This window comes from Salvelinus sp. IW2-2015, linkage group LG1 (assembly GCF_002910315.2).
Source record: "Salvelinus sp. IW2-2015 linkage group LG1, ASM291031v2, whole genome shotgun sequence".
Classification (NCBI taxonomy): domain Eukaryota; kingdom Metazoa; phylum Chordata; class Actinopteri; order Salmoniformes; family Salmonidae; genus Salvelinus; species Salvelinus sp. IW2-2015.
In genome coordinates this window covers 44,946,677-44,972,929 of record NC_036838.1, presented here as the reverse complement: position 1 = coordinate 44,972,929, position 26,253 = coordinate 44,946,677, and the positions used below count along the sequence as shown (strand labels likewise).

Sequence of the window (26,253 nt, the reverse complement as noted above, 5' to 3'; positions counted from 1 at the left end):
TGCTGCTGTACTTGGCCTGTGACATCAGTCTATGGCTGTCTGAGCTCTGAAATAGACTTTCAATAAAGTGTCATCCTTCCTTTGTGTGTGAAATGCGGGGCCAAATATCTGTCTATTGATGATTTCTGTTCAGATAGAGAGTATAGCCAGGGGTTAGCAGAGATGGGCAGATTAAGAGAGTGAAGGAGAGAAAGAAGATCTGTGACGGAGAAAGAGAGGCCGAGAGAGGGAGCAAGGCAGGGTTTCTACACTAACTTTTTCCACTGGTGGCACTGCTGCTACCAACTTATTCAGTTGGTGGCATCAGCACATGATTTGATCTCACCAATTGTTTTACAAAAACATCTGTAATTGATAATGAGCTGGCCTATGTCCCATAATGTGCATGCATTCCAAACAGAACCAGTCTAATAATGACAAGCCATATTTTAAATTAGCATGCCCTATTTGGATAGGTTTACTGTGACAATAAAGAAAATACACTGTTAAAATAAAGTTCAAAATATTTTATTGCAGAATTTAAAGTGCCATGTGTTCTTTTCTACGAAAAGGGCAGAATTTGAAAATATTACACTCATACCAAAATGAAGAAGATGGGGAGATGGACTGTTACCCAAGTTTTTTTCAGGTTTTCGCTCTCAAAATCACCCTTTTTTAATAGAACATCCAATTCACACAACAATGCTTAAACCACATCAGGGAGGTCTGGTAAAATATATACTTTTTTTTGGGGGGGGGGGGGTTATATTTACCCTTCAATTCAAATCATGTGTAGCAAACCTGTGAGGGATTTTTCAAAACAAATGGCCGCTGGATTGATGCAAATAATAAAGATTCTGCCAGGTAGGCATAGGCTACTTTGTATTTACCTATTAATTGCCTTTCCATCTACCTGAAAAGGTTAGCCTATCATTAGCATCACTAATGGATACACAAAGTGGTAGACAAATAGACCCTACGCACACAGCAGGGCTCCACAGTCAGGTCAATTTGTCAGTGGCACACCGGTCCAGTGCCAACTGAAAGCTACTGTGGCGAATGAAAAAATTACTGCTACATTTTATATGTAATTGTCTTTATGGAAAATGTATGCAAAAAAGTATGCATTAGTACTTAATGTATTCTTTAATAGGCCTACCCAATGGCATTATGCATTGGCGTTCACCATTTTTACATTCTAAAATGTCATAGTAATGTGGACATTGCCTGACTAAATACATGCATGCTCCCAGCACAAACACACTAATGAAGTTTGTGCATGTGGTAGCTAGTCAGTCACGCCATTTCAGATGTTGAAGAGTTTTGAGGGGTTACTGTATTATGTTTTAAAACCAGAAAGCGTCCAAAAACCGTGTTCCCTTTTGTAATGGAACGGTTTGTATAGAAAACCAAGTTGAACCAACATTTGATGTTGTCGTGCTCATAATAACCGCACATGGTTTTACCTCAACAAGCACAACAGACCAGCGCAACACCCTTCCATTGAAACGGTGGGAAACAGATATGAAATCCCAGAATAATTAGGTGGAGCAGTAGAACCTCTAAACCGGCTATCATACAGTGCCTTCAGAAAGGATTCACACCCCCTTGACTTTTTTCCCGCATTTTGTTGTCAAATTCTAACATTTGCAAAAAGAAAATCAATGAAAAATAGAACTCTAATATACCTTGATTAGATAAGTATTCACCCCCCTGAGTCAATACATGTTAGAACCACCTTTGACAGCGATTACAGCTGTGAGTCTTTCTGGGTGCGTCTCAGAGCTTTCCACACCTGGATTGTGCAACATTTGCTAATTTATTATTTTCAAAATGTTTGTTTCAAGCTCTGTCTATTGGTTGTCTATTTCTAGACAACCATTTTCAGGTCTTGCCATAAATGTTGAAGCAGATTTAAGTTAAACTGTAACTCGGCCACAGAGGAACATTCACTGTCTTCTTGGTAAGCAACTTCAATGTAGATTTGGCCTTGTGTATAAGGTTATTGTCCTGCTGAAAAGTGAATTCACCTCCAAGTGTCTGGTGGAAAGCAGACTGAACCAGATTTTTTGTCTAGGATTTTTTCTGTGTTTGCTCCATTCCGTTTCTTTTTTATCCTGAAAACTCCCCAATTACAAGCATACCCATAACATGATGCAGCCACCACTATGCTTGAAAATATGGAGAGTGGTACTCAGTAATGTGTTTTATTTGCCCCAAACATAACACTTTGTATTCAGGCCAAAAGTGAATTTCTTTGCCATTTTTTTTGCAGTATTACTTTAGTGCCTTGTTGCAAACAGGATGCATGTTTTGGAATATTTTTATTCTGTACAGGCTTCCTTGTTTTTACTCTGTCAATTAGATTAGTATTGTTGAGTAACTACAATGTTGTTCATCCATCCTCAGCTTTCTCCTGTCACAGCCATTAACTATGTAACTGTGTGACCATAGGCCTCATGGTGAAATCCCTGTGGTGTTTCCATCCTCTAAGGCAATTGAGTTAGGAAGGATGCCTGTATCTTTGTAGTGACTGGGTATATTGATACACCATCCAAAGTGTAATCAATAACTTCACCCTGCTCAAAGGGATATTCAATGTCTGTTTTTTTTTTTTTTACCTTTTTTATCCACCAACAGGTGGATTTGCAAGGCTCTCATTAGAAAACCTCCCTGGTCTTTGTGGTTGACTCTGTTTGAAATTGACTGTTCGACTGAGGGAACTTACAGATAATTGTATGTGTTGGGTACAGAGATGAGGTAGTCATTCAAAAATATTGTTAAACCCTATTATTGCATACAAAGTGAGTCCATGCAACTTATTATGACTTGTTAATAAGCACATTTTACTCCTGAATGTAGCTTAAAATAACAAAGAGGTTGAATACTTTTTGACTCTAGACATTTCAGCTTTTCATTTGTATTCATTTGTAAAAATTTCAAAACAGATAATGATGAGGTATTGCTTGTATGCCAGTGACCAACACATCTCAATTCAATCCATTTTAGATTCAGGCTTTAACAAAATGTGGAAAAAGTCAAGAGGTGTGAATACATTCTGAAGGTACTGTAACTTCAATTACTTTTTATGGATGGAAAAGCCTAGAGGAAATGTCTGATTTTCAAGGTAGGTTTTTCCATGATGACTGAATTGCACATCGCAATATTCAACTGTGACTTTGAACTTTTTAAATACCTGTTTTGCATACCCATTCTTACCTTAGCATTTACTGGTATATATCATAACTTGGAGGAACATTTCTACCGCTTTCATATCCTTACCGCTGTCGGTCTTCACTCCACGCAACAACCAGCTGTTTGAGAGCAGCGAGCTCTCTCTGCCCAATATCATTTCTATAGGCTAGGAGGGTGCAGCGTGTGTGATAAATAATCAACAAAATGGATGAACAGCTTCGGGGATCCATCAGTTTTTTTAATAATCAATTATATAGCCTATATTAAAAATAGCATTATTACAATATTTTTTTCACTGGCGGCTGGCCCAGAGGTTTTCCAAAACCTCTCCTGTATGTCGAGCCCTGACACAGACGGGACAATCCCTTGCAGTTGTTGCCTTTTCATAAAGTTGGTTTATTTGTGGTCAATTGCACATTCCTGTTTGAATAAATCATGATGATAAAAAAAGTTAATTCTGAACCAAAAACGAACGTAACCAGGTAAAACTTTTTTTTGCTGGCAACCAGTAAAATGTGTATTGCACTGCCAATTAAACGGTCAAAAATTTGACTGTTTTGATCGCAGTATGGAACCCTGGAGCAAGAAGGAGGCGGGGAAGACATTGAGCCTGAGAAGGAATGAGGCAGAGAGGTGAATCTATCCTGAATGCTTGATTCCATGGTACAGACGTGATTCAGGAATCAGGATCAGTACAATGACAGCTATCTAACCTGACCCCATGTGCCCCCTCTCGCTCATCCCTTTTCACCAGTCCTGTCTGCTCCTCTCCATTCATACTCATCAGTCAGGCAGAAAACAGATGCAGTATTTAACATGAAAAAGCATAGATCTATCTTCCAAGATATACATTGTGGATTTCAGCAGTATCAATTGTCTGGTGTGTACAGTATAAACTGTCAAGCTGTGGAGAAAAGACTGGTCTGTGATCTAAACAGCACAAAAGGAGGAGTGAGATAAGATGGTAGTGTTTTCCGTCACCTGATACTGTATTTTTATCTTCCACGAATGTGCAGATCCATATAAATATCTAATGAACTATTCATTCCACTCATCCATTTTTCCAATCATCAAATCATTCAAGTCATTTGTAAAACTGCCTTGGGGCAGGATAAAGCTTTGTTTCATCCCTGCCTCCCTCTCTCTGTCTCTCTCTGTCTGTGTGTTTAAACATTTGTCCAATGTTTCAAACATCAGATCTGTGTACTTTATAAGGCTCTGCAGGGTCTGATCGGGCAGACCTAGTCCTAATGTTAGGGTGAAAATTATTAGACACAGAGGTCCATTAGTTTATCAACTAGATCACTACAGCCTTCCTCAAGACATTAAGGGTTAAACAAGTGATGTGTGGGTGAGAGAGGGAAAGACAGAGGGAATTAGAGTGAGTGAGAAGACTGAGTAATCTGGAGATGAGAAATAAAGTAAGGATAATCCTATCTAATATTATTTTCTCTCCCTCTGGATTTTCACTTGTTTGACTCACCTTTTCTGTCTCCAGAAATGTATCTTGCTCCCCTCACATGTTTTAGGACAGCTTCAGTACGCACTGTGCTACCAGCACATACTGTACTGTAGAAGGACCTAGCCAGAGAGGCAGAATTCCAAATCTAAAATTAATCATTCCCTGAATTTGTGTTTCTCCCCATGTTCAACCTTCACCAGGGTGGTGATAACAGATTATACTTTTTAATAAGATTTTTCTGCCACTAGGGAATCAGCAGCTCATCTGAGAGAGTTAGAACCCCTGAACCATGAACAGCCAGACCTGGACCCAGATAGAACACACCAGCACTGAGGGAAAGTGGGAGAGAGTGGCATGTGTGTGCATGCGTGCGTGCGTGCGTTCGTTCGTGCGTGAGCGATCACTATCCCCCAGGTCCATAGAGAGATGTCTCGCGTCAGCTCACTTGGTGGTGTCTTGCCTGCTGTCTCTCATCCCACAGCTGACATATGACAGTCATTACAGATATGGATGCCTATTTGAGAGGGTCCTTATACGAGTTTACCTACATTGTGCATGCATAATGAGATTGTTTCCTGTATCGAATATTTGTCTTGAAATATTAGACTACATAGTATACATCATTAAACAAAATACATCCTATTATTTTGGTGTTAATGGTTATGTAGTCATGTAGAGCAGATTTTTGTTCCGCAGCCAGTCAAATCCCGCATGTCTTTGAGGACCAGCTCTTCAATTGATTACACATATTCCTATTCCATCTCCCATCCAGCCCTTTCCTTTCAAACTGACTTGTACAGGTCGGCACCATCACATCATAATAGCTGATCTGACAACCACTTATTGTGTCAAGTTCTATAAATACGCCAGAAAGTAAAATAGCAGTTTAATAGCCTTTCATTGGAGAAGTGATTGAATAGTAGGGAGAAGGGGCTGGTTGGCTGGCTAGTGTAATTGTGAAAGAGGGATAGATGGCTACAGTAGCCAGGTCACATTACTGTGAAGTGACCCCACCCTGTTGCTGCTTCTATTGCCTATTATTAAATAATTCCGAGGTCTCTTCTTTTTTTTTTTCTCTCTCTTTTACGTTCATGTGTGTTGGGGCCTGCTGTCCCGCTCCTCACTTCACAGACAAAGGTAGCCTTTGAGCGCCTGCTTTCCAGGGCCCACTGATCATCCATTTGTTCCTCTCCTACATGCCTGCCCCAAAGACCAGAGGGAAGCTCTATGGCCTTGCTCTAGCTCTCTCCCTAACTCCTTTTCTCTGTCTGTTCGTTCTCTCTCTCAAAGGAAAGGATGTTTGGCTTCCTTGGAGAGTCTGATATATGACATCTGTCTGTGTGAAATTGGATTCTGGCCATCCCATGTGGCACATGTAAATGCATCACCGGTATTTCTCTGTTCTGTGCGGAGGGATGGGGGGTGTGGGGGGAGCAGTATGATAGGCGTGAGGAGGACCGTGCTTTTCGGAGAGATAAAAATCGCTCATGCGGAACTGGGAGAGGAGCTGACACTGGCTTCATGAAGTTTACACTTTGCTGTCAGGGAGCTTATTGCCTTTTTCCATCCATCTGATAGTGTGTAAAACGGCTCTGTCTTCCTCTGGAGTGTAATTTCGCCCTCTGCTTCCTGTCCAGTTCAGCTTTTAGCCTCACTAATGGCTCTCCCTCATTGCTTACATCTTAGCAGTTCTGTCAAAAGAGAGATCAGTTTTTTTTCTAGGGGTTTCGGGCCTTACCAGCTTACTGTGATCTTATTTTCCCTAATTTGATACCATATTCTTTAAACAGTCACTGCATTATGCGCAGGTTGATATTTATTGTCATGAGTCTTGTCCTGGAGGCAGAACTGAGCGATTTCCCCCTTAGTTAGGCCAGCTGCAAAGTCAAAATAGGCTACATTGTAAAAATGTATTTAAGGTTAGGCGTTAGGGTTAGCAGTGTGGTTAAGGTTAGGCGTTAGGGTTAGGGTTAGCAGTGTGGTTAGGGTTAGGCGTTAAGGTTAGCAGTGTGGCTAGGGTTAGGTTTGAAATTAGATTTTATGACTTTGTGACTGTGCCAGCTAGTGACCACTCTGCAGAGCTGCCTCAAGAACAAGATGCATGACAAAGAATGCCAACCTGTGCATTATGCATGCACAGAAAGTGAATCATAGTAAATTAAATATTCATAAGGCTATACACAGTGGCCCCCAAGGAAAGTATCATTTTGTGCTGTCTGATTGGGTTAGTAGACAGGCTCTATAGACTGAGCATGTGAGGAAGGGAGAGATGAAGTGAAAATGAAAAGAGAAAGATGTAGAGACAAAGATAGAGGATAAAATGTTTAGGGAGCGAAGCATGAAGGAAGACGAGAGGAAGAGTGGGTGGTAACATCAGGGACTCTTATGGACACTGTCAATAGAGCCAATATCTGCTGATTGATAGTGTCATCGTGTCACACAGTGCCGGTCCCCAGKGACCRGGGGGGGGGGGGGGGGGGGTAGAGAGGCAAAGCTGTCGTTGGGCTGGGGCCACACATGGGTCTGGGGACACTCCGGTGATCCTGGATGAGAGAGCCACTGGCCCTGCTGCCACAATGGGAAATTCATGTTAAGAGAATTTTATATGGGACTGTTCAATTTTATGGCCGCGACCACTTGCATTTGTTCGGGCCACTTTTGAGGGAGGCAATGTGTTTTAGATGAGAGGAGGAAGGAAAGGAGGGAGCATGTGTTTTGCATCATTGTAGATGGGGTTTGGAGAGTTTTGTTTGGCTGTTCTCAGATGTGCTTGCTGATGAGCAAAAAAAAATGTAATGTGTTGTTTATACCCCCAGGACTTCAGAAGAAAATGCATTGTTAGGATTCGCGAGGCAGTGGTCTTTACCACAGCTCATCACACGCTCTCTGGCTGCCAAACTAAGGCATCTCAAATGTGTGGAAGACACATAAGCAAAAATCATCTTCTTTCCATATTCTGTATTTTATTGCCGCCCCAGACTCCAGTGAAATAAGCTTGGTCGTTCTCTCAGTGGGTCTTGTTGATTTGTGACCTTTCAGATGCCTCTTACCCTTGTCCTTTCATCATGACTCTCAGTGGAGGTGTGTACACTATTAGAGCATTGTTCATAGAAGACTTACCTTCATCATCCCCCTTAACACAGAGAGAGATAATCCAAACACGCTAACTAGAGTTTGCTTACTTAGTGCATAGCCCATTCACTGCTGTAGGTTAGGGAGGGGTAGCTAGATTATGTGTCTCTGGATCTGACCTCAGTGTGGTTGAAGACCTTCTGAGAGCCACTGCCTCTAACAACCTCTCTGACTGAATCCCATGATGTATAATAAAGGATGCAGCAGAGATGAGGCAGTAAATGGATCATGCTCAATGCCCACCCTGTGAATGTGTAGCAGATGGGCGGTCTATAATCAGTGGCAGCAGAGGTCTAGAGCTGTAGCCCAGCCGGGATTCAGCCGTGATTGGCTGGCTGGCTGGCTGACTGACTGGCTGACTGCATTCTGTGGTTCTGCAGTCAGTATCTCCCTCCCTCCGAGGACGACTTACAGATGTCTGATGCTGCCGGGAACAGACTCAGGAGTCCCAGCCCCATGACCCTCTCACCTCCTGTTCACTGTGGGGAGAACACTCCCAACTCCATGGATAGATCAGGGTTCTAACAGGACTTAGTCTTGTTTTCATTTCCTTTGGTGGCCACAGATCTGAAAGAGTGCTACACTTGAGAGAGCAGTTTTCTGGAGCTTCATCTACATAGTTATGGAGCGATCTATCTCCACCATGTTCAATAGCTTTGACCTATCCTTTCAGGTGAAACGTGTGGCCAGTAGACAGGGGGAATGAGATGAGACACCCAGGCTGTATCATCACTGTCTGTTTATGGAGTAAGGTTAGGATGAGGTCAAGGCTCCCTCAATCTCTCTCTATCACTCTCTCTGTCTCCTCCACTAACTGAAATGACAAAATTATAAACTCTCATCAACATAATAACGATCACTGCTACAACGCACGCTGTCCCCAGAATCGACCAGTTCGTTATATTATTTTAAACAGACACTGATTTCTCTATGCGACTCCCCGCCTCTGTGCTGAGTGTGATTGACAGGTGTGGCGACTACTGTGTATAGCTCATTAGCTTGTGTGTACTGTGAGCTTTCTTTCTCTGTCGGGAGGGGAGTGGCTCAGCCGGGCAGCGGTTAATAAAGACTCACTGACTGACAAGTCTTGGACAGAGGCTGCCTCTTTACTGTCACAGACTGTGTGTGTGTACGCGCGTCCAACTATCCCTGGAGAGAGGACATGTCTGGAGAGGAGGAGTAGATGGAAGGAGGAGACTAGGAAGGGTGGAGGGAGGGATGAGAGGATGGACTTGAGCCTTCTGTAGCAGTGGCTTGATCCCCAGCTCTGATCCCAGTCCCCAGAGTCCCCCCTGTGTTCTGGAACGTCTAAACCGCAGCCTGGCATTTTCATTGGCTTTCTGGAGAGGCAAACAGCTTGGCATTGTGAAACTAAGTGGCAGGAACACCGCTGGAACTCACAGAGGACTTTAACCCCTTGAACTCTGCACTACAGGGGCAGACTTATTGCCTTTACATACAGTAGTTTATCTATATACAGTATGACTCTTTGCCTCAGGGGTTCTGGTGTGGACTTTCCCCAGGTTGACCTCTGTCATTTCAACCTCTCTCATCTCCCTTCGTTCTGAAAATAAGCAGATCGGAAACAGCTGTCAGAGACATCTGTCTTCTCTCTGACCTCGGCTAACTTTGTTCTGCAGTCATACTGTAGATCTCAGTCCCCCCATCTCTCTCTATCTCTCTTTATCTATCTCTGTCTTTCTCTATATCTCTCTTTATCTCTCTGTCTTTCTCTATATCTCTATCTCTCTCTCTCTGTGTCTCTCTCTCAGTGGATTGCATGACACTCGTTCCAAAGTTTCAGTGTTGGTTTAACCTTGCTCTCTCCTCATCTGACATTTTGGCTGATTTTCAGCCCCCTCCCGCATCGCCTTCCACCCCCAGTATTACCCAGACGCAATGGATACCAGAGGGCCTGCCAAAGGGCTCACTGCCAGGGCAGTGCAGAGAGGAGGGGATTGGTCTCTCTCTCCTTTCCTTTCTTCACCTCCCCCCTCTCTCTCTCTCCATCTTGGCTGACGGTCAGTCTGTGGTCTAAAGGCGTACTAGGTTTGGTTTGCTCCTAGCAGAATGGCTAGGTGAAGTGTACGTCTGTGCCTCGCCTACTCCCTTAAAAGACCTTCCCTTGAAAAACAAGGAAAAAGCAGCAATAGTGCTTTTTGTCTCTCAGAACTAACCTAAGATAATTAATGTTGTTGTTTTTGCGAAGGTCTTAGTCGCACAATTTTACATCTAACAAGATGTTTGGTGCAGTATTTCTCAAGTGAAAACATTTTTATGAAAACGAGTCATCTCTTGTTGAATGACAAACACTTAATTGAAGACTCCCTACTGTTGATCAATCGCTGACGATGGGGCGTAGACTTCAGTTACCAAACTTGGGCTTGCCTCAGCAAAAACATTGTGTGCACAAACAGATGAAAAAACCCTTGCCGGAGACCTAAAGGAACAAAAACGTCACAATGTTTTCATAATATATGCTCTAAATGTTTCGGATGGGAAGCATGAGGACGCCTTAAACAAGCCTCTTGTCTGGGGTCTGAAAGGGTAACCTATGCATGGTAATGTGCCAGTGAGCTGACAGTCCGAGCCCATAATTGGCCCAGTGTGGATAGCCTGGATCAGAGCTTCCATCCTTAGCACACTCCTTGCTGTGGTTAGACTCTGCATCAGGATAGTCTCAGACAGGATTCTGCTCTATATGAGCTCCTAATAGTCTACTACAGTCTAGACTCCTGCTTATACTGTAGGCTGAAGCATTGGGGTTCTTTTGATATTCTATTGTACCATGTCACTCTGTCTGCCAGCTGTCTCTCTAATGGCTTCAGAATCAGAGAAGAAAGCAGATTCCCAGCAAGTGACGGATGCAGAGTTCTTAATCATGATGATTCTCTGTTATGTGTATGAGATGTCAAAGCCCATTTTCTGCATGACACATTTACTTTGTGGAGGTGAGAGATGGCTTTAATAGCTACAGCCGTGTTATTGTGTTATATTCGTCTTTGCTCTCTCTTTTCACCGGTATGGTTGAGAAGAGAATATTGACTCAGATATGTAGGCACTAACTATCTTGTACCAGCTCTACATTTCTTCCGTCACCATTGATTCCCTTTGCCAAGGTGCCAACCCACAATTCTTTGGTGCACTATGGGTATATCAAAGACTCTTGATAAGTAGTCTGTGACATTTTTTATCATTTGCATTACATTGTACCATGCTGTTTATTTTTGCATGTTATAATAGATAGTCATGTGTCTTTTTTTCAAGTCCCCTTATAAGGCAGATGGCTCATGAGTATCTCAGAACAGCTTGTGATAAACACACACTCTCCTTTCACTCGGGCAGTTAGCTGCCTCCACCACTCTACAGTATGTGTGTGCTGTTGGCCCATGTTCCCCTCTCTCAGTGAGACTGTGCAATTGATTGATCACTTAATTTAGTCCTGAGGGGCAGACAACGAGTTAACCTCTCTGTGGGCAGGGGGATGAGTGATGGAGGGATGGGGTGGAGGAGGGGAGAGTCACGTCTTTAGCATTTGCTCTGCATGACCCCATACACTAACCTTTTTGCAATTAAAAGCAAAAAACTATGTTTTCAGTGAGAAGTCGGCATTGGTCTGAAATTCACATGAGCAACACAATGCGTACTTCACCCATGCTCTACCAAGGTTTTCCAGCCTACAGTCTATTGTACTTCCAACAATGTGTAGGCATGTTGCTTAGGATTCAAACCTTCTCAAACAGCCTAATTCATACTCTTAGAGGAGGTTCTCCCACAATAATGTGATTTATACCAGATACAAGGTAATGTATAGCATTCTTCCCACCCCACACTAAGACATTACCCCACTACCATTTCAAGCTCTTTTTTTTTTTTTTTTATATGAAATCAAGCTTCAGTTTTATACTTACAACACCATCAGGCTTGATTGAGTGAGCTGTTTTGTCTTGTAGTAATGTGGTGCCTGCCTGTATTTCCTTAAATATTTATTTTAACAATACATGTCATTGAAAATACATATTTTTCATAACACATTTTTGGGTCAGTAGGTACCCAACATAACAGGAGGTGGTGTGTTTGACACAGTCACTCATAAAGATATAGAGGTCTATAGAGCCTGTCTGCATTCCTAATTTCTGTAACCGTTAGCTTACCAGAGTAATATTTTTCAAACATGGTCCTGTTTTATCAATTGCTGTGCTGAACAATGGACAGTTCATTACCTCTGTCATATGACAATGTAGCAGCTTAAAGTTATGTGTGTATTTGTTAGTGTTGTGTTCGAGACCACCTAAAGTGAGACCGATCCAAGACCGGAGCAAATCTAGTCCGAGTCAAGACCAAGACCAGAAGGGGGCGAGACCGAGTCCAGACCGGGAGGGGGACGAGGGATCCGAGACCAGAAAAATGCGAGTCCAATTCATGGTGCCAATTTTGTCACATTGCCACCATAACAGAGTTCAAAATGTCCAGTATTTCTGTGTTCATTTTTCAGAACAACACATGGGTTCTTTAGACATTCAGAATGGTGTAAAAAGAATGTATGCTGAGGGAAAATAGAGACAGTCTACAAATTATTACTAACCCAAACACAGTGGGAAACAATGAGGGCCTTCTATGCCTTCAAAGAAGGGGTAAGGATTTATAAAATAATATTATTATTATTATTCTTTTCAATGATGTTCTGATTTAATCTCTTCAGTTTTTGTTGGAAAGGAAAGTTAAGACTAAAGAGAAAAAAGATCCAATGTGGATTTTTCTTTGGTGGTCTCTCAGGGGAGATAAATCTAGCCAGCCAAGTCAGCCATTGGCTAGGCATCAGAAGCTAGATAGAAGGCATCTGCCATTCAACTGTATTAAAACCTCTTGAAGCTAGAGGGCAGTATTTTTATGTTTGGAAAAATAACGTTCCCATTGTAAGCTGCCTATTTCTCAGGCCCAGATGCTAGAATATGCATATAATTGACAGATTAGGATAGAAAACACTCTAAAGTTTCCAAAACTGTCACAATATTGTCTGTGAGTATAACAGAACTGATTTTGCAGGCGAAAACCTGAGGAAATCCAACCCGGAAGTGCCTCTTATTTTGAAAAATCCCTGTTCCATTGCCTGCCTTTTCTCCATTTAAAGGGATATCAACCAGAATCCTTTTCCTTTGTCTTCCACGGGGTGTGAATAGTCTTTAGACATAGTTTCAAGCTTTTATTATGAAAAATGAGCGAGATTTATCAATATCAGATGTCCTTGGATTAGTTCATGCGCGCGGTAGCTCAACATTTTGGTAGCTCAACATTTTGGTAGCTCAACATTTTCTTTCTCTCTTGTATTGAATAGTTTACCGTCCGGTTGAAATATTATTGATTATTTATGTTAAAAACAACCTGAGGATTGATTATAAAAAAACATTTGACATGTTTCTACGAACTTTACGGATACTATTTGGAATTTTCGTCTGCCCTTCATGACCTGCACGAGCCTGTGGATTACTGAACATAACGCGCCAACCAAATGGAGGTTTTTGGATATAAAAATAATCTTTATCGAACAAAAGGAACATTTATTGTGTAACTGGGAGTCTCGCGAGTGCAAACATCCGAAGATCATCAAAGGTAAGCGATTAATTTTATTGCTTTTCTGACTTTCGTGACCAATCTACATTGCTGCTAGCTGTTTGTAATGTTTTGCATAGTGATCGATAAACTCACACAAACGCTTGGATTGCTTTCGCTGTAAAGCATATTTTAAAAATCTGACACGACGGGTGGATTAACAACAAGCTAAACTGTGTTTTGGTATATTGCACTTGTGATTTCATGAAATTAAATATTTTTAGTAATTTCTTTTAAATTTGGCGCTCTGCAATTCAGCGGATGTTTACAAAAATGATCCCACTAAAGGGATCTGTGCACCAAGAGGGAGAACATTTTTGAGTGACAGTGTAATCAACCAATCACATTTTGACTTGAAATGGGTGGGACTGTTTTCACAAAAACATAAAAACACTGTGCAATAGTGAGCAGTAGTTTTCCCACGGTCTAGCTAGCTAGCTTTTATTGTAGGCTCGTTTGCAGCGGCTCCAGCAGGTGTATCGAAGAGGATGTTGTTGCTAATTTGTTAGCTTCTCCCTTTTCAAGAATAACTTTCAACAACAAGAGTGGCGGTGGAATTGTTTTTTATCTTTGAAAATAACTTGTGTGTGTCACACCCTGATCGGTTTCACCTGTCTTTGTGATTGTCTCCACCCCCCTCCAGTGGTTGCCCATTTTCCCCATTATCCCCTGTGTATTTATCCCGTTGTTCTCTGTATGTCTGCCAGTTCGTCTTGTTTGTCAAGTCATCAGCAGTTTTTGTATCAGCTCCTGCTTTTCCCCAGTCTCTCTTTTCTCATCCTCCTGGTTTTGACCCTTGCCTTACCTGACCCTGAACCCGCCCACCTGACCACTCTGCCTGACCCTGAGCCCGCCCGCCTGACCACTCTGCCTGACCCTGAGCCCGCCCGCCTGACCACTCTGCCTGCCCCTGACCCTGAGCCCGCCCGCCCGCCTGACCACTCTGCCTGACCCTGACCCTAAGCCTGCCTGCCAGACCACTCTGCCTGCCGTCCTGTACCTTTACCCTGTTGCTGTAATAAACATCGTTACTTTATGTTATTAACATTTCTGTACTTGCATAATTAATAAAGATTATATTTATATACAACAACAAAAAATCTGGTGTTTGTCAAACAGTGTTATTATATTTCAGTATTATGTGATGTATATAAAGTGCAATATTGGGATGCAAACTCAAAATTGAATAAAGGTAAACTCTATCTGACATGGTACAGGTGTCTACTTTTTGTAAGGCCATAACCATGTGTGTGAGGTGTATACTGTACTTTTGTTTCTAAGTATATTTGTTTAAGACTACCAAGAATACCTCTGTGTGATCCTGATTTAGCCCAATGCAGTAAAATGTTCATGTTTCAAGAATGGAGTGTATATATTTGGCCTGGCGAAGCGGTTTTATGCACTGACTGAGTGGAAGCTGATAATTCAGAGTTTGTTTTACTCCGCTGGTCTCTGGAAGAAATGACGAGTCCTCCCTTTCCGAGACCGACTCAAGACCGAGTAAAAATGTATCCGACACCAAGACAAGACCGAGACACCCAATGTGGTCTCAAGACCAGACCCAAAGACCAAGACTGGTCTCAAGTGCTACAACACTGGTATTTGTATTTATTTTTGCAATAAAGATGATGACACTACAATAATACACATTTACAATCGGCCTATATCTAAAAATAGATACAGCCTAATGATATATATCTATATATATACAGTATATACTACCGTTCAAAAGTTTGGGGTCACTTGTTTTTGAAATGTCATTGTTTTTGTGCTAACATAATTGCAAAAGGGTTTTCTAATGATCAATTAGCCTTTTAAAATGGTAAACTTGGATTAGCTAACACATCATGCCATTGGAACACAGGAGTGATATTTGCTGATAATAGGCCCCTATATTGGGCAGAAATGTGCACGTGATAGTGGTAAATTGTGAATTTAATAAAAACTGTTGCACCTACAAACTTATTCAGTCCAATGGATCTAAGTGTAATGGTCACCGTATGAGTGCTGTAGCCTCATTTTAATCAAAAGTCTAGAATTTGAGCTAGGTTAGGGAAACAAAAAAAATCTGACGACCGTAGTGCTAACGACCCAGTCAAAAATCTGGTATAGTGGTTCTCGGTAAAGGCCGGACGGATCATCACGAGAGGTGGGGAGAGTTGTGTACCTCCAAGTTGATTTGCGAATTCCACATTGATGTTATATTGGCTTAGATATGATGGCAGGGAGATTTGAATGTACCATTGAGCTTCAACATATGCATACTATCGTGTGGCTCGACTATAATACGAACACCAGTTAAGACATCAACACAGCTGCCAGTATTTTCCAAATTGAGTCTTTACTAGTGATCCTAAGCTTGTTTTGGACATTAGGTATTTCTCAGTGTCATGCATAAATTATGATGCACTTTAGCAGGCAGCTCTCCATAGTAGCAAAAAATAGCAACATATGAGACATTGAGGGTGAGTGTGGCTTGTTGCCTAGTACTGGGCTAATATACAGTACATTAATGTTAAGTGGCATACACACACGCTGCTGGGGAATGTTCATGGCTGTTCACCCTGGCATCGTACTGTGTGCGTGTGTGTGTGCGCGCGCATGAGGGTGATGATGGTCGTAAGAACACTGGCACTAGTTGTCAGGTATGAGTGCGTGTTGCTTTCCTGGCATGATTCCTTGTCTTCCACCACAGAAATCCATATGGATTTATGGGAATGAATCACAGTAGTTGTACAGTGTAGAGCGCTGCTGTAGAACCAATCATATTCTACCCACAGCACACTACTGACAGGTCCAGAAACCTCACTCTGGCTCTCTAGTGATAAATGGCTCTGATTTAACCTGTACTCACATGCTCGACAGGTCCTGTTCCTATATTTATTGGTCATGTGATTGGCATGGGGAGAGGGGGTGGCGGAAGAGGGGGCAGTTTGGGGAGAGAAGATGTTTAGGTTTGGCATGGAGAGGTAAGGTGAGGTGAGGTTACACTCCATTTAAGATGTATGACAGTTGAAGTCGGAAGTTTACATACACCTTAGCCAAATACATTTAAACTCAGTTTTTCACAATTCCTGACAGTTAGGATCGCCACTTTATTTTAAGAATGTGAAATGTCAGAATAATAGTAGAGAGAATTATTTAATTTCAGCTTTTATTTCTTTCATCACATTCCCAGTGGGTCAGAAGTTTACATACACTCAATTAGTATTTGGTAGCATTGCCTTTAAATTGTTTAACTTGGGTCAAACGTTTCGGGTAGCCTTCCACAAGCTTCCCACAATAAGTTGGGTGAATTTTGGCCCATTCCTCCTGACAGAGCTGGTGTAACTGAGTCAGGTTTGTAGGCCTCCTTGCTCGCACACGCTTTTTCAGTTCTGCCCACAAATGTTCTATAAGATTGAGGTCAGGGCTTTGTGATGGCCACTCCAATACCTTGACTTTGTTGTCCTTAAGCCACTTTGCCACAACTTTGGAAGTATGCTTGTCCATTTGGAAGACCCATTTGCGACCAAACTTTAACTTCCTGACTGATGTCTTGAGATGTTGCTTCAATGTATCCTTATAATTTTCATTCCTCATGCTGCCATCTATTTTGTGAAGTGCACCAGTCCCTCCTGCAGCAAAGCACCCCCACAACATGATGTTGCCACCCCCGTGCTTCACAGTTGGGATGGTGTACTTCGGCTTGCAAGCCTCCCCCTTTTTCCTCCAAACATAACGATGGTCATTATGGCCAAACAGTTCTGTTTTTGTTTCCTCAGACCAGAGGACATTTCTCCAAAAAGTACGATCTTTGTCCCCATGTGCAGTTGCAAACCGTAGTCTGGCTTTTTTATGGTGGTTTTGGAGCAGTAGCTTCTTCCTTGCTGAGCGGCCTTTCAGGTTATGTCGATATAGGACTCGTTTTACTGTGGATATAGATACCTTTGTACCTGTTTCCTCCAGCATCTTCACAAGGTCCTTTGCTGTTGTTCTGGGATTGATGGTGCAAAAAGTGCAAAAAGTACGTTCATCTCTAGGAGAAAGAACGCGTCTCCTTCCTGAGCGGTATGACAGCTGCGTGGTCCCATTGTGTTTATACTTGTGTACTATTGTTTGTACAGATGAACGTGGTACCTTCAGGCGTTTGGAAATTGTTCCCAAGGATGAACCAGACTTATGGAGGTCTACAAATCTTTTTCTGAGGTCTTGGCTGAATTATTTCGATTTTCCCATGATGTCAAGCAAAGAGGCACTGCGTTTGAAGGTAGGCCTTGAAATACATCCACAGGTACACCTCCAATTGACTCAAATGATGTCAATTAGCTTATCAGAAGCTTCTAAAGCCATGACATTTTCTGGAATTTTCCAAGCCGTTTAAAGGCACAGTCAACTTAGTGTATGTAAACTTCTGACCCATTGGAATTGTGATACAGTGAAATAATCTGTCTGTAAACAATTGTTGGAAAAATTACTTGTGTCATGCACAAAGTAGATGTCCTAACCGACTTGTCAAAACTATATTTTGTAAACAAGAATTTGTGGAGTTGTTGTAAAACTAGTTTTAATGACTCCAACCTAAGTGTATGTAAACTTCTGACTTCAACTGTAGCTCTCTGTAGTTAAACCAATAGAGCGTTACTAGCTGCATATCACATAAGATCTGGCTCTACAGAAAGTATTATAGCAGATGTTTCCATCCAGTTCAGCACTGTGCAGGCAGATGTGTGGAAGTAGAGGTGGATTACAGTGAAAAGTTGCTGGCAGTAGCAGTACCCAGTTTCTCCACTCTGCTACCGCTCCAGTCTTTTCAGTAGGTAGAGGAGAGTCTAACATATCACAATCAAACCTGAAGTTAACCTTCTACTGTCCTTTTATATTGCACAACATGTTGATTCCTCCTCTTTTCCCTAGCTTTCCACTGTGGCAATCTAACCTCCATGCTAACTGGGGGTCCTGGCTAAGGAGCCTGCCTGCTCAGCTCCTAGCTTGGTGATCAGCCCTGATCACATTCCTCTGGTGAGCAGCTCTTTCCCTCTCTCTCTCCCTCCTTCTCTCACTCCATGCACCCGTATGGTTGATCCACTGGTTGCAGTCTAGTGAAGTCTTCCCCTTCAGGTCAGCAACACACTCGAGGCAATCATCTCCATGTCAGTCTCTCTCTCTCACCCTTCTCTCCTGGTTGCTCATCTGAGAGAGGAACAGACTTTTTCAATTACATAAACGTTGAAAGTGTTTTCTTCAGGCTATCGTGCTGCAGTGGTTATCCTCTGAGAGCCTCTGTCGTTTGACTGTATGATCCCCAGTCCCTGCAATGCTCAGCCAGCTGGAGGGGAAGTGGTGAGTAACTTTTACATATTAATTCAACTCTGTAGCAAACATGCCATTTCACACACACACAAACTGAAAGCCATGGAATCTCTGCCCGGATACACTCATGTTAGTTTCCTAGCTTTTCTCTCTGTTATGTCTAATACCTTTAGTGATTGATTGACTTGTGTTTCTTTAGGCAAGTGTGTACACAACTGGTATTTTAGGTTATTTGGAAATACATTTCTGTGTCTCTATAAGCCTTTTGTTGTCATGAGATTTTGTGGGATTCAGATTTTGTGTGTGTGTGTGTCAGTCATGTATGAAAGGCTTGTGCCATTTGTGATGTAAACATCTTTTGAAGCATGTCCTTCCGTTCTCTTCGCACTGCTCTGTAGAGCCTGCCAGGTAAGGTGTTGGGAGTGGGTAGCTTTATCTTTAGAGTGAGAGCTGGAAAAGAGTGAAAGGGGGAGTACAGTAAAAAGAGGGAGGCAGAAAAAAGGAGGAAACAGCGGGAAGAAAGAGAAAAAGAGAGAGAGAGAGAAGGGAAAAGGCAGTGTAAAAGCAGTCTCCTGTCATCTCAGCTGTTGTGATTTAAGTGGACTGACAGCACACAAATCTCCCTGCATCTCACAGCTGTGTGACATACCTCCTCTTTTATTTTTAACTCCACTTATATGGGGCTATTGCAGGGACAGGGAGCAGACTATTGTCTCAGCAATGTGGACAAGGTGTGTGAGTGTATTAGGGTTGTGCGTTAAGGTTGTGTGTAGTTGGCTGTGAATATCAGGGTAGTCTAGGCATTTATATCAACGCTTTTGGTGTGTGTTATGCTTCAAATCATGTCAGATATGACAAGTTAAAGTACAGTTTATATCTGAGCTATACACTGCTGGGTCTGCCGTCTTTATTGGCCGTGTGAGTGTCTATAAATCGCGAGGTACATTCCACATAGATGTGCTGCACTCAATGTTTATGGCACCCGGGTGTGAGTGGCTGGCACAGGCCTAGTAGGGAGAAGAATAGGGTTTGACACATAACAGGCTGTGGCTTCCTGAACACGCCCATTCTGTCCCCAAAATGGCCTCCATGTTGACTGATTTAGAGCCAGTTGTTAAACCAGGAAAAATAGAACAGATATTTTGATTGAAAGTGGTATCAACAGGGGCAGATGTAAAACTGTCAGCTAGATAAGAATCTTGGAAAGTTAATCCCATTTTGGGTTCCAACTGGCCATTTGAACCTTTACTTAGAGCTACACACTGAAGGCTAGTGCTGACTGCATCAATCCACACAGACCCAGGACAAACAGCCTCCTTTCAATACAATACCCCCAGGAAGAGGGCTCTGCTGGGCGCAGAGGAGGGGGAAATTAAAGGAGGGAGAGAGAGTGAAAGACAATGGGCTGGATGGATGTGGTGTGTTGATCTTTAGAGGCTCTCCAGGTGGTGAGTGTGCCCATTGATTTAAAGAGTGGGTGTGCTGCCAGCCCCATTTCCTGCTCTAATGCTGTTTACTGATCAATGTCCCAGGCACAGCTCGCCATGAGCCAGACCAGCGGGGAGATTTAATCTTTAATCATATTTAATCTCAGACACTTTGGTTTAATGCTGCCAATCATCCATCTTTAGTCTGTTACTGTTGTAGCTCTTCCTGTTCTAGTATAACAACATAACCAAATATCATGCCAGTCAAATGTCCACTGACAAGAGTTTGAACAAGGGCGACATGAGCAACATTGATATGGAAACAGAGCCGGGAACCCCTCAGTGAGCTCACAATGCAGACTGCCTCTGTGGTGATGTCACAGTGTAGGCCTACAGCTTGTAACTGGGGATAATAGAGAAGCGTGCGCCAACGTCAACATGAACAAATTCATTCCATCTATACACGGAATTTCAAATAATTGCATCTGAGTGACATTTAGTATGTTTATATTACACATGTCCAACCTAATTTTTATTAGATTTTCTTTGTGTGGTGAGCCAACAGTATCTTTGTCTCCAGTATTTGGCTCGACACCCACCACACTTGAATCTGCCAGAGAGCCAAGAAAGCGGGCTGACTAACCAGCCTGCCACTCAGTACTTCCAAGCCTGCCATCTGATAGCACAGGCCAGGGAGGTGACTGCACTCTGGACCTGTCTGTCAAACACAAGGCCTTCCTTCAACAACTCTAGAGAGGGGAGAGAGGGAGGATAAAACAGCTTGAATTTGATTTGAGGGTGGAAGAGGGGGAGTGAGGGAGAGATAAATGTAAAGAGGGTGGGGTGGGAGAGGACAAGGGAGGCGCTGAATGAGGGGATAAGAGTGAGGTGCGAGAGAGAGTGCTGAGTGAGAGATGGGGGGGGGGGGGGGGGGGGGGGGGGGGGGGGGGGGGGGGGGGGGGGGGGGGGGGGGGGGAGGGGGGGGGGGGGGGGGGGGGGGGGGGGGGGGGGGGGGGGGGGGGGGGGGAGAAAGCAAGAAGGGGATAACTGAAACGATGAGGCCAGATTGAGGGGAAAGGAGTGGAGGCACAGAAGGAAAAGTGGGAGAGAAAGAAAAGAGGGATAAAGAGAGTGAGACCCTCTGTTTATGTGCCAGCCACACCACCCCTCTCCTCTCTCATCTCTCTGTCATGGATCTAACCAGAACACATTTTTCTATTCCCTCTACTCACCCAGTCCTCTCATTTTCAGATAGTTTCCTCGCTAAACCAGACTATGTTTCATAGAATTAAACACACTATCATAAAATCTCATGGAAATCATGTCAAATCCAACTAGCTCCAATGACATTACAATAGGGCTTTCTCTGCTGAGGGCTTCTTTTATACAGAATAGTCTTAGCAGATTTCCCCCCAGGGGAATGTAAATGTGAGATGGTTGGCTCAGAACTCAAGACCTTCATCCCCTCTACTTCTACCTTGTTGACTGAAACTTTTTTATAGTTGTGCTGACAGAGATTAAACTGAAATCTGCCAGTGCTGCATTTTCTACAGAGGATGGTCACGTCCGTCTATTGTGACTTAGATAGACTGTTAGTTGATAGACTGCATTGCTCACGCATATGCAGGCACGCACAGACTCACTCACTCACTCACAAACTCACGCATGCGCGCACACACCCACAAATGATCTCTCTTTGTCTGAGCTATAGTGTAGATAATCAGTCATTGAAGAAGCCTTAGATGATGCAGATATTTAACTATCTCTGTCAGCCATCTCTTTACATTCTGGTGAAAGTGGTTTGTAAATTGTTAATTTGGTAAGGCCTTACTCCTAACTGTGGGTTCATTAGACAACTTGAAAGGCTATATTGGAGTTTCATTGGAGAGAGAGCAGCCTCAGATCTCTCTGCTTGAGTTAATGAAAAGATGAGACACAACTGAGCCATAGTGTTCAAGCTCTGTTAATTGGGTTTAACTCCCAACCATCATTTCTTTGTGTTTCCTTCATGTTTGCTTAGGGGACAGAATACTAGTTGCCAAGCACACCACTCCTAACGCTCACCAGTTTACACTGGAAAGTAGACTAAATGAACAGTTTGGTGGTTGTGGTTCTGCTCCTAGAATATTTCAAGCATCTGCATTTCCTATTTCTGTCTTGATTCCACACAGATTGGCCTATAACCTGGAATGACTGGATGATGGGTGCTCATTTGTCAGACTGTGACAGGCCGGCTTTAGCAGAGTGCTTTGGGCAAATGAGTCCTGGAGTCATGTGTTAATGTTGTTGTGTCATATGTAAGGTCACATTGAGCAAATCCCAAAGGCATGGCGTATATCTTCCTTTGCCTATCTGGCCTGGGACATGGTGGTGGTTAGCTAGCTAGAGCTGTGGGACTGCGGAGATCCATGTTTACAAAATAAATGTCAATGTGACCAGTGTCAGAGAGAGAGAGACACTTGGTTTCATTCGGGAACAAATGTGTAAAGGAGTTCTATTTTCTGTCTTCAGAGAATGTAAAGGAGTTCTATTTTCTGTCTTCAGAGAATGTAAAGGAGTTCTATTTTCTGTCTTCAGAGAATGTAAAGGAGTTCTATTGGCTTTGTTGTCTGACATCAACATGCATCAGACATGGCTGTTTTAAAGGTTTCTATATAGCCCACACCGCATGCCAAAGAGCAGTGGGTCAGGGCTCTGTTGAGAGGAGGGAGGAAAATAGCATGCCAAGAATTCAGATGTCACGTTAAGTGGGGCTTGCTTCTTTACCAGAATGTCCAATTGCGATCAGCCACGCCACAACACACTGTATGACCCCACTGTGGAGTAACAACCTGGGCATTTAACTCTGCTGCTACGGATCCTGGGAAGTTGCATCTGTCTCTTAGGAGAAGCAGCGTCACAGCAGACCCAGGCTCGTTACGGTCGTTATACTTTCTCCTTTTATCTCCTGTTTATAATGTCAAGCTTCCCTAAGTTAAATACAGGACCAGAGGTACTAATGATGTTCATCTACAGCGTCTGAGCCTAATTGGACAGAATTGCCATCCATATGTTATTGCAGGTAGTGGTGGTCGCCACCCCTGTGGTCCTAACAAGCTTTTACCAGGCTTCTTCGGGTGGGGCGGGGGGGGGGGGGGGGTAAAAGGTGTGTGGGGGGGGGGGGTGTAAAAGGTTTACTTGTGGGTGCGCGAGGCCAGGGTTTTTATGAGATGGTTGGTTTATATGGAGGCAGAACTTGGGGCTCTGTAGACACCCAGGTCTCTGTGCACTGACTGCATTGCAGATGGCTTCAGTGTGCAACGTTCCGTAAGGTGTATATATACACGCACAGAAGACTGGAGATCCAGGAAAGCACAGACTTCCGAGTGCCACCCACCAGGTGCTGTTGATGCTCACTGTGCTCCCCACCCCTCTTCCACATGTCACCCACAGGACCCATGAGGCTTTGGACGTCACCAGGTGCCAATGATACAACCCTCAGGCTTCCAATACACACACACACTGAACATGCATCAGTGACTCCCCATATTTCCCAATTGTCACGCGATGCTCACAGAGGACAGATGAGGCAAGCAGAGTGCAGAGGGCACCCACTGGCACGGAGAGCAGCAGGAGGAGGAGGAAAGGGGGAGTGCTGGAGTGAAAACAGCCTGACAGGTTTAGGATCATTGGGTTAACAGAGAGGAGGAACGGTGTGGGAGCTAGGAGAGGCATTTAGAGACAGAAAGAGGATACTTAGAAAGAGGATACTTAGTCAGTTGCACAACTGAATGCATTCAACCAAAATGTGTCTTCCATATTTAACCCAACCCCCCTGAATCAGAAATGTGTGGGAGGCTGCCTTAATCAACATCCATGTCATCAGCACCCAGGAAGCAGTTGTTGTTGGGGGTTAACTGCCTTGCTCAAGGTCAGAACAACAGATTTTTACACCTTGCCGGCTCGGTGATTCAAACCAACGACCTTTCGGTTACTGACCCAACACTCTTAACTGCTAGACTACCTTCCGTCCCCACAGCCAAAAGACCGGATAGGTGGAGGGAAGTAACTACATTAAAGGGGTGATATAGGGAGTTAAGTATGAGAGGGAGAAGACAGAAAGAGGGACAAAGATTTGGGGAGGGAGGTAAGTAGAAAAGGAGAGAAAGAGTGGGAGTGAGGAGCGCTGCCAAGATGTCCCATGGGTGATAAATGAGGCCATAATGAAGTATCTGTGCTCGTCTCCCTCTGGCTGGAGAAAACTGCAGCCTTGGTACAGAGCAGGCCTCTGGCTGCACAGAGCAGGCCTCGCTCTATCACGCCATGGAGAAACACATACAGACACACACACAGCTCTCATCTGCATCAAGTGTGCTCTGATTCTCTCCATATATACAGGGTGAGTCCTACCTGACCCTGGCAGGGTGGGTTACTTTGCGCAGGACATTGTTCAGTGTGACAGGGCTAGGGTTGCAAAGGGAGGGTATTTTACTGGAAACTTTCAAAGTTTACCAGTAAACTACCAGAATTCTGGTATCTTTCAAGGATTTGATGTAATCTATCACAAAACATCTAGTGTACCTTATATTATCACAGGTGTCTAATTATCTCTGGCCTTATCACATGTAAAATATATTAAACAATTAAATAAGATGATTTTAAAATAAAAAATTGAATGAAAAAGCTGAATAACATGATCAACTAATTGAATACATTTGGTGTTTAATATGAGGGTTTCAGCATGGGATATCCTTTATATTGTTTTTGCTATGTCAATATGTATTTGTAGTCAATGTTTTGGCGTCAAACTGGTGGCATTTGTGAAAAAAAGTATTTAGTTGGACGAGTTGCAGAAGTAATTGAAAATAATGTAATTGTTGATTAGATGCTTTTTTCATTAATTGGGCTATTTTCTCTAGAACCAGATCTACTAAAACTAATGGACAATGAATACTTTTATATAAATACATTTTTTTAAAGCTGCAATATAACTTTTTGGGTGACCTGACAAAATTCACATCGAAATTTGAGTTATAGATCTGTCATTCTTATTGAAAGCAAGTCTTAGAAGCTGTAGATCTATTCTATGTGCACTATTTCTATGCTTCCCGTGCTTAAGTTTTTGCTTCTTTTTCTATGTTTTCTAAGCCAGCTTCAAACAGCTGAAAATACAATATTTCTGCTTATGGAAAATATATTTCACAGCGGTTTAGATTGTACAATGATTCTCTACACTACACTTGCTTGTTTTGTCACATAAACTGAAATTAGGAGAACTATTAGAATTTTTTAAACCAGGAAATGGCGGAACAATTATTGCGTAGTGCATATTTAAAAGTTATTCAAGTATAAATTACCAAAGTTACGATGGATTGCCATATATTTTCTATTAATTACCAAATTTACTGATGATTCTGGTAACTGGTAAATTACCGGTACCTTTGCAACCCTAGACAGGGCTGTGATGTCGAAGGCAGTGTGGTTTTCTCAAAGGGAATGGTGGAAGAGAACACATGTTAATACCTCTCTGGAGGAAACAATGGGGTCTTCTGTGGCTTGTTGTGGCACTTTCTCACTGAGATGTTATTTTGTTAGTCCTCAAGATGTATAACAGTGAATCTTAAGTGTGCAAAAAACGTTAGTAAGGCATTTTTGTAAGATGACAGTGAAATGAAAACAGTGTGTATGGGAGAGAGGGATCGAGAGACAGAGGGAGGGATTGAGAAAGAGAGAGACAGAAAGGGAGGGACTGAGAGAGGGAGAGAGAAGGAAGCAAGATCATTTTTTTAAAGACCAGATGTTAGATAATATCATGATAGATGAAGAGACAGAGAGTCAGCAGCGTTCTATGAGATTAAAGCAGGAAAACCTCACGCAGCAGCCAAAGCAAACCTTTCTCCTGCACCTGAGGTGTGGCCATTTGGCTAGTGAAGGTGTAACCCTTAGTGTCAGCACCTAGCCCCAGAAATAGAACCCTCCTGTGAATTCCATACGCCAGTGTCAATCAGTATGGTGTGTGCCAGGGTGTGTGTGATGGGATGGGGGGAGTGTTTGTTAATTAAGTGGCCTATCTGGACCCAGGTCACGATGCCAACACAGCACTGACGTGTTGGGAGACATGGCCATCTGCCTTCCTTAGGATGAGGAGCTGCAGGAGGTGTGTGTGTGTGTGGCTGC

General features: G+C 43.0%; 1 protein-coding gene across 2 annotated transcripts in view; it reads left to right on the top strand.

Annotated features, from left to right (window-relative positions):
- Positions 1–26,253, top strand: part of LOC111968365 (prickle-like protein 2) — a 112,129-nt gene that overhangs the window by 25,482 nt on the left and 60,394 nt on the right. The window contains exon 1 of one of the 2 annotated variants that reach the window (XM_023993881.2): positions 18,452–18,700. The exons of the other annotated variant lie outside the window; for it this stretch is intronic. The gene's annotated coding sequence lies outside the window, so the exon portion shown is untranslated. Of the gene's footprint in view, positions 1–18,451; positions 18,701–26,253 lie in introns of those variants that run through there. 2 annotated transcript variants of the gene reach the window in all.